The following is a 13,992-nucleotide window of genomic DNA, read 5'->3' on the forward strand; positions in this document are numbered from 1 at the left end:
AATAATTGAGTGCGTTTTCTCCTGCCCTTCGATTTCCGAAGTCACCCAAAGTTGTCTCACGAGGAAACTTTGGGCGACTTCAAGGCAAGGGGAAGGCGGTTCGGGGAGATAGTCGCTCCGAAAAACAGGCGATTAGTCTCCAGGTGACTAAATCTCCCCGAATCTGCCATGTGCTTGAACCCTAAAGCTGGCCATAGACGCCACGATCCGATCGTACGAATCGTGGATTCGTACGATTTTTGGACCGTGTGTGGAGAGTCCCGAAATTTTTCCTCCAACGGAGATTGGTCGTTTGGTCGATCGGACAGGTTAGAAAAATTTTTTCGCCTGCCGATAATATCTCTGCGTGTATTGCCGATTGTACGATTTTCAGAGGGAGACTGTCACTAGCTTTGGTCGGACATAACTTTCGTACGATTGTTGTCAGGGGCAGAACATTGGCTGATCTGTTCTTTAACTACTTTATTTGATCGGAATGGTTAGTGGAGGGTCGGGAGATGGGAAAGTCCGATCGTAAGTTGATTCGTATGATCGGATCTTTGCGTCTATGGCCATCTTAAAGGTGAACCACCCCTTTAATTACCTATGGTTCTATCAGCATGCAGTAACACATGGGAAGGATTCACACATTTCATAAGAAAGTTGTCAGCTCAAAAAAAAACAACAACAATCCCTGTACAACTCAGTTTAAGGGCTCTTACACATGAGCCATCTGACCTGCGCTCCCCTGCGTTCCGTTTTTTGGCGTTCAGCCGCAGGGGAGTGCAGGAATAGACGCAAGTCATTATTTGAAATGGGGCTGTACTCACTCAGGCGCGTGTAGGCGCCGAACGCAGGAAAAATGCAGCATGTTGCGTCTGAACCTGCGTTCGGCGCCTACACGCGCCTGAGTGAGTACAGCCCCATTTCAAATAATGACTTGCGTCTATTCCTGCGCTCCCCTGCGGCTGAACGCCAAAAAACGGAGCGCAGGTCAGAACGCTCATGTGTAAGAGCCCTAAATATGAGTAAAAAAATTAAGTAAGTGTGTAACTTTCCTTATCTGATGGTAAAGGAATGAAATGAATAATAAAATCAGACAGGTTGTGTGTAAGGAATGTAGGCTGAGTGTAAACTTGCTCTGCAGGTTCTTCAAATTTCAGGCGTTTGTGTCTGGTTCTGGTGGCTGCACTAATCAATCCCTCGTTACTGTGGGATCAGCTCAAATCTCATTTGATTCTGAAGGCGATCAATGGAGGTTTGCTTTAAAACAAGGAGCTAATAAATAGGAGATGTAAACTTTATGACACCCTGCTAACCTGCTGTACAAACACAAAACTACTTTTGTCTCGCTAATCTGTCCTTGATCAGCAATTTAAATGCAATGGGCAGACACCCTCCAAAGGCTTCCTATTTCCTGATAAAGTCAGAGAAGACAATGGAGGCTGCTGCTGCCTGGTTGAAGCACATCTGACTGTCAGTACACTTCCAGTAGGCACAGAGGCCCATTTGATTTGTTGCAAGCGGAGCTTATGAACCTCCATTACACAGTTTTGTGCTACTAAATGGATTCACTGCACCTGAGGAACTAGGCGGATGTAACTGCTAATAAACTGCCATCATTGCCTGATGTCCAACTTGTGACCCGAATTCTACTGTTGTCAAACTAACACTAATTAAGGGGCTAAATTAACAAGCAGTGCTAATATTATTATAGAAGATCCTTGAAAGCACTAACACATTGCACAGCTGTACAACTGTCATTAGCATCCTCTCTTTCTATAGCGTTGTCATATTACACAAAGCTTTACAGGACACATACACAGAATACACATCTATTAAGTGATACAGAGTTTGCCACTAGGGTTGCCACTTCACAGATTTAATACTGGCCAGCCACATATTGAATCCACATTTTGCATGGCTAGTTAGCAATTAATAGATGCATGCTTGCATGGCTGCACATAAATCTGCTTAGTCTGCAGCATGCATTGAAATTACCTTCATGCATTCACCTTCCAAACACTTTTTTCAGGGCCGGGCCAGGCCAGCTGGGAGCCCCAGGCAACCCAGCCAGCCACATCGCCCCTCTGCCGAAGCCACTACATGAGCGCCGCGTCACCCCCTCCCGGTGAGCGTGCGCATGCGCGCTGACACATGGGTTACTCATTCACCTCATAGGCGCACCGGAAAAAGCCGGATTCAGAGGCCCAGACTGGGGTAGGCAGTATTAGAAGGTACGTGCCTGGCGCCCCCCAAGCTTTGCGCCCTAGGCATGTGCCTACTCTGCCTACCCCTAGTTTCGGCCCTGCTTTTTTTCAATTCAGTTGTTTTTAGATTGTTCCCCAGAAATAAAGACATTTTTAAATTACTTTCCATTATTTATTTTTTAATTTTCTTTCCAAAATCTAAGTTTAAAGTTGAATGTTTGTGTCTCTGATGTTTGAGTCTGGCAGCTCAGTAATTCAGGTGCAGATTCTAAACGGTTACAATTTTGCAACATGTAGTTGATACATTTCTCAGCAGCATCTCTGGAGTATTAGCAACTATTGTATCAATTCTAACAGCTGCCTGTAATGAAACCCAGAGATTCTGCTCAGCAGGGACACAGATAAGAAATGTATCAACTAAATGTATCCACTTAGAACAGTTTACAGGGTCAGCAACCCCCCCCCCTCCCAGAGCTGCTTTAGAAAGTGAAAAATGACACTTTACACTTCAATATTAGAAAAATAGAAAATAGAAAGTTATTGGAAAAAAAATATTTCTGGTGATCTATCTGAAAACAACTAGTTGTTTGAAGGTGAAGCACCCCTTTAATTGCTAATTAGCCATGCAGTATGTAGATTCCATATGTGGCCAGTAGGGGGTGATCTGGTAACTCTATTTACCACCCTCGTCTACAGAATTACCCTTGAGTACTGCTACCCTTCACTAGTCTGCTCTGAGGACAGAATAAAGGGGCCATACACAGGCCAATCAGCAATGCTCTCCAAATGATCGGACTACAGGCCAAATAGCCAGAGAACCTCTGCTCTACATCTCCAGCCTTTCTTCTGCTCCTATACATTTAGTAACCCCAGGGGTTGCCTTTTGTGGCTTTATATGCAGTCAGATACCTATAAAGTGCTATTGCGATTGAGTCTAATAAATGCTAATGAAAGCGTCATGTCTGGACTGAGATTCAGAAGAGGCCCTGGCATTTTAAGTACACTAAGACCCAAAACAGCCCCCCACAGGTCCAATAAATAGTGTCTGTCTATGGCATTTTAATACAGCCCCTCAGGCAGAATTTGCAGATTTCAGATTTTCAGTCCAGGCCTTCTAAGTGAAAACACTCTGGCCTATGACTGTTCTCAGGTAGAAAACAGAAGCAATGGAACCATCCTTTCCCACATGGACATTTAGGGGTGTTTTGTGCCTAAGCACAACAGGCCTACAGCTGTCTGTACACTGAGAAATATGTCCTGGGCCCTCAGCTCAATATTCTAAGTAACTTTCCAAAGGAATATGGTCCTTCACGCTAAATTTAAAAGTCTTCTTTTCAGCACAGGGTGATCAGCTGAAAATGCTAAGGAGAGCACCACACTGTTCTATCCATGGTCCATCTGATCTGATCCAGGGTCTAATCAATTGGACATATGGAGGTCAAATCACACAAATTAGATTGTTTGGCCTGTGGGAATAAATATTACATTGGAAGTTACTCAAGTGTGTCTAGCTTTAATAATGTAAAAAGGGAAATATTACATATAGAGCAGGGTAAAAGACCTATTTCTGTAGGTTCCCATTGCTGAATAGTTAATCCTGCTAGACCTACAGAGAGTAGATGTAAAGGAATATTAGCCCAAAGGAGAATTAAGAATCCAATACATACACCCACAACTAAGGGCTTTATCAGCTACTCAAAACAATTATAAGTCCATGGTTTACTGGACTTGTTACATCAGGCTCTTGGATATAGAGCAAAGTAGGTGGCACTTATAGGCATTTGGTGCCGCTCCTTTCTTCACATATTTTTCACTTATAATACCACTTTCCCTATTTGGTCAGAAAAGTCCGAAACCAGGGCATCAGGAAAGACACAAATTCACGTGAGACCTACACACACAAGGTCACCTATATCAAATACAGTATGGCTGTGAAAAAAAGTTCTTTGGTATAAAATGGGCTGACATTATGTGCTAATTGTGGTGCATAGACAGTCTTTGGTGATTCCTATGTTACATATCCACAAGTTTTACTGTATGCTTTCATTTTACAAAGCTGACAGACCATGCTAACGCCTGTGTATAGGGTTGCCACCTGGTCAGTATATTACCGGCTTGGGCAGTAAAAATGATGCTTGATAACAAAAGAAAAAATGTATATAGGCTAGTTTTTTTTGTCAAAAAAAGGTTGCAATCCTATCTGTGTAACAGGGTCTTTTAAACAGATAAGTGAATGAGAAAACTCCCTTGGGGTCTTCTTCTTATATGTGACCAAAACGGTCACAACAAGGGGTGAATGGAGGGGAAGTTTATTTAGAGCTCATTATCTCTAGTTAAACTTAACTAATTACATGGAAGTCAGTAAGAAAAATAAAGAATATGTGACTGTGAGGTCCACTGGGCACCGCAATCCTCCTCTGCCCCCCCTTTACCCCAGCACATACCTTGGTCTCTATTTTTTGCAGCTGCAATTGGGGCCGGGAGGAGGTCCTGCAGCAGCACCTTCAGCAGGAGTGGGTCTGGCCGGCAGGGCTCATGAGGGCTGGGCCCTCCAGGATTATACCCGGTGTTACATCAGTCCAGTCCCACCCTGATGAGATCTATTATACAGAATACTTGGGACCTGGGATTTTCCATAATCTGGATCACCATACTTGAAGCTCAGTTATCTACAAGGAATTGTTTTATTACTTAGAGAAAACAAAGAATTCTAATTATTTCTGTAATGTGACTCTCTGGCAGATGGCCTTCCCATATTTCAAATCTTTGATGGGGTTCTGGATAATTGTTTCTATATGTGTACTTCTGCACAGTATCCGTGCCAGACCAAAAGTTTAATGCACCCAAGACAGTACCCCGCTTGTCACTTCCCCCACCACCACTTTGCACTCGGCATGTTCCCTGTCTTTTGTCTACCCCTATTTCCAGCTCTGCACAGTATTAAACAGCAACAGCTAGCTCCTGGGTACATAACATGCACATGTAGATATCTTTCATTTCAGCTGTAGAGATCACCGTGACCAGACAGGCCTCCTTTATGGCCAAAGCTGCTCCTTGCACTTCTGCATAGTTGAGCTTGGTGTTAGTGCATCGTCCAGCTTCCTGTTGACTATTGTGCACATATGTGGAAGGGACTGTGGTTCCATAGTGGCCAACATCAATAGGTATATTGTAAATAATCACATACATAGTCATGTATGTCATTTTGATGCCAAGAGACGGAAATTATGTAATTCCCATTTCAAAAAATTTCAATGCAATTGCAGCCAGTTCTGCATTGAAGTGCAACTGTGTGCATTTTGTGTGCAACACAATCATGCCACTCACATCTCCTCCTCGTGGCTTCAATTACTGTGGTATTATGAGAAAAAACACTGCTTTGTGGGTATAAAACATGGTAACGTGTCCAAAATTGCACTTGCACATTGTATATATATGATATGATGATTATAGGTATAGCTATATTTTAATAGAATCTGCATAGCAACCATGGGTACAATACCATAGGAGTATAGCAGCAATGCCACCAGAGAAGAAGGGCTGCTGGACACCAGCATTGTCATGTACCAGGTATAGGGAAACAGCACTAGAATTTTTCTTAAAATGATTGTGATATGTTGCTATGACAATATGCAATATAAAACACCAACTGTAGTTGTCAAAGGTACCTAATTGTATTTACCTTTTATAGATAAAGTCCCATTGTCCACATTTAAACCAGTTTTAGTATCCATTGTGCATGTCACCTTTATTAGACATTATTAGATTGTTATTAATGGTCATGTTACAAGTTCCAGCACTGAATCTCATTCCTACCAGTATATGAACATTAATATTGTCATATATAATTGTATTCTGAAGCTGCCTTAAGGTACGTGTGAATTTAAAGTAGGCTGCTCTGGATACAAATTTGAAACCCTTGCCTTAATATTTTTATTCCAAACATTTCCAAATGTACTCAGGGGAGATCTGTGCTCATTTAAAGGTATTCAGTGTTTCAGGTAGGGAGGGGACACATTCTATGTTTTTCGCCTGAAGTTATGTCTGTAAAAATTCACCATCCCCTGGAAATATTTGCCATCCCTTAATTGCAGTGTCAATAAGCTATCTGTTCTAACTATTCCTACCAAGCATTATTATAGTGCCGTCTGGAACAAGTGATGGTGAATTGCTGACCTCTTCATATCCTGAGGGGTGGCACCAAATCCTCTTCAATTCGATTTTAATGAAGGATACATGTTTGACTAAAAAAGCACTAAGGATATCCTGCGGGCACACATCTACATAGATCCAATAAAGGGGCTTTATTATTTTTTATTCAACCACTTGTTAGTTTTCTCTTGACAAATTGAAACTAATGAACAGTCAGTGCCTTAACAGGCTTAATAGTCATTGGCCTTTCCTCAGGCCTTAAATCTATCCCACTACAACAGTTTCCATAACTAAATACCCACTCCTGCGGGCAGCCACATTATGCTTAATTAATAGCACTGCTCTGGCACCCTAAGAACGCTACGGTGATGAGGCTTTGGGGACATTTGTTAACACATAAAATGGAAAATGGCTTTATCTATATAATAAAGGAATATTGATGTTGTTTAAATGAGACATGAATAGCAGAGGTGCATTAAGTAAAAATCCAGCGTGCTATAGACAAATGTAATGTTTATATCGCTTTGATTACATTAGGAAGAAAAAGAACCTGTCACTTGATTCCAAAAGGTGAGAAAGCGTTTGCCTTTCTGACTGTCCTTTTACAACAGCGCCATCTTTTGGTCTTTTATGTTCAGTAGTTTTCTGTGCAGAAATGTGTTTTAAAATATTATGTTTTCCTGAAAAATCACAGCAGTTTAAATGTCTGAAAAATCACAGCAGTTTAAATGTCATTTAATCTATACATTGTCACAGATATAGGATGTTGCACAGAGATGTTTAAAATTAGTATCTTGAAAAGAAAAGTAGTCAACCAAAACATGGATGAGTTAGTTGCACAAACTAAGAACACATTGCTGTGTCTTACGGAGCCTCGAAATCTCAATGCTGTGGAACAAATCGCAACCTAGGATTGCCCTTGCTACTCTCCAACTCCCTGTTAAAAGTGGAGGGTTGGCAGCACCTAACTTATTCCTGTACTATCTGGCTGCTCAATTGGTCAACGCCTGGCGTTGGGCCTCCCCCTCCCCGCAAGATGCCACCACACAGCTGGAGGCGCAAGTAGTGGGCTCATTTGAGGGACTTAAGAACCTCCTGTATAGGGGTATAACAGATGCTCCGCATATCACCCCTCTCATGAAGGCTACAGTGGGGGCTTGGCAAGTGGCTCTTAATTTTTCACCCTCCATCCCTGCACACTGTTCTAAATTTACCCCCCTCTGGTGTAACCCTAAGCTGAAACACCTTGCTATGATCCCAGACCCTCAGTTAGGGGGCGAGATTTGGCATCAAGTATGTCATGGATATTCTTATTGATGGCAAATTACCCCCCTTCCAAATTCTGAAAGATAAATTTACTTTGCCTAATGTGATGCTTTTTCGTTTTTTTCAAGTGAGACATGCCATAAGCTCGCAATTTCCGGGTGGGCAAGTGGACACCACTCCCAGGAGGCTGGAGACCTATATCCACAACCCTGAACTCCGAAAACCTTTATCAATATTCTATAATCATTTAATGTCAATAGGTAACTCTAATCTTAGAAAGACCCAACTGAAATGGCAAATAGATATACCCTCGCTAGATGATGAAAAATGGAAGGATGCTCTGGAGTCCTACTCAGATGGGATGATATGTAGTAGGGATAAACTAACCCAACTTAAATACCTCCATAGGACTTATCTCACCCCTCAAAGGTTGCATAGGATGAATCCCACTTTAGCACCGGCCTGTCCCAGATGTTCTGAACTGGTGGCCAACTATTATCATATGGTGTGGACCTGTCCTGTGATACACCTTTTTTGGCAGCAAGTGTTGCAGACCATTCACGGGAAAACGGATTGGTTAATCCCTGTGGATCCACTAATAATCTTATTGAACAGGGTAGAGGAAGTGTCTGTTAGAAGTGCAGAATGTACTCTCCTTTCTATTTTACTAATGCTTGCAAAAAAAGCTATAGCCCTCAAATGGAAGGATTCCTCTGGCCCAACTGTCCCTTTTTGGTTGGACCTCACCAGGAAAGCAATGCCCATGTATAAACTGACGTACATGAGGAGGAACTGCCCGGAAAAATTTCATAAAATATGGGGGATCTGGCTGGATGAGGAGGAGGGATGATGATCACGGTCCTACACTAGTGTAGTTACATTGCCAGCTTAGTAGTAGTTGGGTGGCTCCTATAACCCCATCCCCCCGTACGCGAGTCTGTTACACATGTATATCCTGCATATGTCTGTTCTTTATGTGTACCCTTCTGAAATAGGTCACGGTCTCATGTCCTGATCATAGGTTGGACCTCACGACTACACTAGCAGTTATATGGTCTTAGATTCGCTGCTTGCAATAACAGAGATACAATTGTAGCAACAATTTTCAACATGTCAATTTTATTGTTCTTTTTGTTAACTGCTGTTGATCCTGCATATTGATTGTAAACTCAGAAATGTATTTTAATTACCACTGTACATTCAAGCCTCTGTTATACTTTCAATAAAGCAGTAATTGTTAAAAAAAAAAAAAAAGAACACATTGCTAATTGTAAGATGATTGACACTTGTCTGTGCATTGGAAGGAGAACAGAGGGTTAAAAAAGAATTAGGCTACAAACGCAATACATTGGGGGTCATTTATGCCCAAATGTCTTAGCAGATTTGCAAGACCCTAAACAGAACCCTAGTGTAATAAGGGCAGGGACAGATTTACATAGCAGGCACCCCTAGGCCCGCTGACGTTGGTCGCCCCTGTCCCCTTCCTTTTATTCGTGCAAATTTTCATCATCGGAACTGGAGCAATGGGTATTGGCCCACAGGAACTTTAAAAAACAATTGTGTCTTCTGAGCATCCCCAGTGTTTCTAAACCAATGTGGGTGTGGTTGGGCAGCATGCTGCCCTAGGCCCGGGCCTTGGTGGCCTTTCCATAAATCCGGGCCTGAATAAGGGAATGTATTAGTAACTCCTCTTTTCTGTACACAGTCTTTCCGCCAGTTCTTTACACATGTATGAATAGCACCATCAAGTCCCAAGATTTATATAGGAAGCAAACATTCATGTGGTAAAAGCCTTTGCAAAATCAAAGCAGACTAGGTTTAAAGTACATTTGTTTAACATAATCTTGAATATTATTTCTTATCAGGTTGAGACTGTAATCCATGTGAAAATGACACAAACTTTCCTCAAGTTCATTGGTATTACACAAGATGAGATGGCGTCGGAAAAATCAAAACTTTTCTCCTCAGTACTCAAGTGGTATAGTCCATCAGGGCCTTGAGCCTTTTTCACATTAACTTTGCTTAACATTTTGAGTATCATGTACTCTGACAACTCTCTTGAGCTGAGTTTTCTCTACTACTACAGAATGAGTCATTTATTGTTTATCCATTGTGACCATAATTATTTAATTTCTTATGGACCTACATTCTCAATCAGCATGTTTTTTTTATATTTGCATTGGTGAAACAATCTCGAAAATGTACCTTTTCAAAGTACAAGAAAAAGCCAACAACATAGGGGGTGCCAACTTTAAAGACTTTAATCCTATGATGGTGCTCCTCATCTTTAAAAAAAATGTAAATTTTAGTAGGTTATAGATTGGCCAATTCTAAGCAGATCTTTGTTATTTATTTTTTATTGTTTTTTAATTATGTGCTCCTGACTTTTTCCAGCTTACAAATGGTGGTCACTGACCCCATCTAAAAATGAATACGCTGTAAGGCTACAAATGTAGTTATTGCTACTTGTTATTCCTCATCTTTCTATTCAGGCCTCCCCTATTTATATTCCAGTCTCTTTTTCAAATCAGTACATGGATACTAGGTAATGTGGACCCTAGATTGCTAAAATAGCAAACCACATATAATAAAAAATGTCTCATAGTAAATGTTTATTCAAAGGTGAACAATATCTTTAAGCATACACAATGCAATGAGGCAAAGAGCACTTGAAGATAGGGGCAACCCAAACACGTATTCTGGGATCTCAAATAACTACATGTTGTTTTGCACATTGCTGAATTGAGTAAGTGCCATTTGGTGAGTATTTTTTTCAATGAGCCAAACTGGCAGCAGAGATGAGATCTCTAAAAGAAGAGGTGCACCAACTCAAGACCTGGGGTCATGGGATAGGGTGTTAAAAATGACCCCAACTAGGGATGCACCGAATCCAGGATTCGGCTTTTTTCAGCAGGATTCGGATTCTGCCGAATCCTTCTGCCTGGCCGAACCGAATCCGAATCCTAATTTGCATATGCACGAGGAGGGAAATTGCGTGACTTTTTGTCACAAAACAAGGAAGTAAAAAATGTTTTCCCCTTCCCACCCCTAATTTGCATATGCAAATTAGGATTCGGTTCGGTATTCGGCCAAATCTTTAGCGAAGGATTCGGGGGTTCGACCGAATCCAAAATAGTGGATTCGGGGCAACCCCCAAGGTTGTTCGTTTTTTTCTTTTCCTGATATTTATATTCCTTGCCTTTTAAATTAAAGTTATACTGACGCTAAAAAACTACTTTTTAAAATATGAATGTATATTAAGGGGATTATTTATCAAAGTCCGCATTTATCTCATTATTTTCAGAAAAAAACTCAGACCAAATCCGCATGGATTTTTTGGGCCTATTTATTAATTCACTTTCCCAAAAATTTTGTTTTTTTTGGATCTTTCATCCACTTTTCATGGTTTTTCCGATTTTTCACAGAATTTTGCCCGAAAACTCAGAAAACTTCGGGGTATTACCAAAAACCCAGCACACATAAAAAAATCATTGGGACTTCTCCCATGGACTTATATGCAAACTCACAGATGCCGGATTTTCAGATTCTGACTTTTCCCATCCTCGGGGTTTGATAAATTCCGAAAAATTTGTGATTTTTTTTAAAAGTCCCAGCCTGTCAGTTAAAGTTTCTAATGCTACCAGACTTCTGCTGCACAAATATGGAAACCCCCTCATAGACAACAACGGTGAGTCAGATGGGTAATGTAAAAGTTTTGAGCAAATACTTTATGGCAAAATTAAAAGTTGCAAACAAAGCCAATACTATGAAAGATGTAAACAGGGTTTAATTTCTGGTGTCCGTATCGCTTTAAGAAAGTGCCCTTAGCAAATTTCCTAGCAGACAAGATAAATGAAATTAAAAGGAATGTATTCACTTATCGGCCTTAAGTTTCTTTACTCCCACTTAAAGTGATACCAACACTAAAAATAGTCTTTTCAAAATATTAATCTACATTAAAAGTTACATATGTGACATATATGATTGTTTTTTTGCTGATAGTTCTGCATTTGTAAGTAATTATTACTTGAAATTCCTAAACCTGACTGTTTTGCCAACCTGTCCCATTTCCGTCTGTCAGTTAGTTTCTAATGCTAACTGACTACTGCTGTACAAATATGGCAGCCCCCTCATGGAAGAACATGGGGTAAGAAAGGTAATTTAAAAGCATCAGGCAAATACTTAAAATTATAAATAGCATTAAAAGATAATGTTATGATTGATATAAAAAAGGTTATTTTCTGGTGTCAGTATCTCTTTAACGTCAAGCATATACTGAGTACTAACAAACTCCTTTTTGTTTTTTAATTAACACTTATATTAACATTAACACTTGGGGGCAGATATATTAAAATGTTTGATTAGCATTTACTATAGAAAACTCAGCCCACTTTCTATTCATTCCTATGGGATTTTTATGTGGATCATAAATGGGTGAAAGTAGGAATGAATAGAAAGTGAGCGAAATTTTCTATGGTAAATGCTAATCAAACATTTGGATAAATCTGCCCCTTTCTGTACATCCTCAGTCTTGTGCCTCTGGTTCAGCTTTAACACTTTTTCCATAATGTACTTCAATGATAGTTAATGAGTGCTATTACCACTAATGCTAAAAGTTACCATTTGTTTTACATTGCTTCCATAGCAATAGTGACTTTATGAGATGGCAAGATATCAGTTGTTCTCTCTCAGCCTACAGCCAAGTGATGTGTACTGAATACCCTTTAAACAGAGTATCACACATCAATACTATACAAAATTCCCAGAAGGTAAGTTATGCTTTTTAAAACTGACTTCTTCTTTATTAAAGTATTGTTGCATATTTTAGATCACCTGATCTGCCAGTAAGTGCTTGATCTCATGAGAATTTCTTATTATTCTGTTTTCCTTTCTGGAGATTTTTGATGGGGACAATGTCTGATTTTTAAAACTAACCAACTTCACATGATGACTTCAATGATCTTCAAACCAGCAATGGTGTTTATTTTGACTGTATAAAAAACAGTTACTGAAAAGGCTTGCTTTTAACAAAGTCATTATTGTAAGTTGTGACCACGGTGCAGATGATTTGCTGCACATCGTACCTTCATGTAAGTGTTCTTTTTGTATTTCCCAAACAATAGTATCCCTGGATATGATTTTAATATGATAACAACTATAATTTTAGACAATATGGAAATAGTTTACCAAATTTTAAGTCCAAATTAACATATTACCATTATTTTATTTGTTCTAAAAATTATGGAATACCATCCTATAATGAACCAGGATTGTTGTCCGATATCACTATAACTACAGTAAGTGCTGTTGGCAAGTGGTTGCTTGATTGAAATACTCTGTATGACACAAAGCAGAACATAAAATAATACAGTAATGTGAAAATAAGACAAGAAATTATATAGAATTTGGCTATATTTTCAGGCAAAGGGAATTTTAAGTTTTGTCTAGAAAATAATGATATTCATTTATATGTTTACAATGCATATAGTAAATTTGCCTGTTTCTCATAATATATAATAATTGTAGAGAAATGAAGGTATTTACACATTGTTGGCGCTGACTCAACTCCCAGGCCATCCTGCACCTCCAATATTTTTCTTCAGATGTAGCGGAAATGTCAGGGCCACAGGGAAAACAGGCTGTCTTTGAAGACCATAAAGGATTAGCTGAAAAAGGAGAATGTTATACATATATAATTATATTTCTATTAAAGCAATTATTCTGAAGTACCCTCATAGCATATGACTTCTCCTGTGTATAACCTTTCTATCATCATATTCATATTTCTGGTGCTGAAGGCTGTAATTAAACCAATCCATTAAAAAGTGTCACATTCCTATTTCACTTGATATCCTTCACCAGAGCAGAGATTATTTTGTAGCTATATACAGGTAGCAAGGAACTGCCGTTTCAGCCTGTGCTCTGTGCTAATTGCCTGGTTGTTCACTGAATCTTGTAATTCTCTGCTTGTATGGGCTACTGATTGGACTACAAAGAGGCGTTATTACTAAAGGAGAGAGGAGTTTTTTGTTTACTTATTCAAACAAAAAACATCATAGAGTGAGAAGGACCAAAATGAGCTAATGAGGCCTTTACAATGCAAAACATGCACTGAAGCCATTTAACATCTTCACATGCCTCATGCTTAAGACATAGCACTGACTTAAACCCAAAAACAAGAGGCTTTAGCCCTTACTTAAGGAGTCAAGAATGGAAACATGCACATTACTCCGTAACATCCCTATGGCTAGCTTTGTACCTAGCTTTGTACCTAGAACCACTAGTTTAGTAGCACAGATACAGCCTAATATTTCAGAGCTATACATCCAAATGTGCAAATAGCCTATTTCAATTCACCTATCTGAATTCTGAGACCCCAGTGCTA

Source organism: Xenopus laevis, chromosome 4L, assembly GCF_017654675.1.
Source record: "Xenopus laevis strain J_2021 chromosome 4L, Xenopus_laevis_v10.1, whole genome shotgun sequence".
Taxonomy (NCBI): domain Eukaryota; kingdom Metazoa; phylum Chordata; class Amphibia; order Anura; family Pipidae; genus Xenopus; species Xenopus laevis.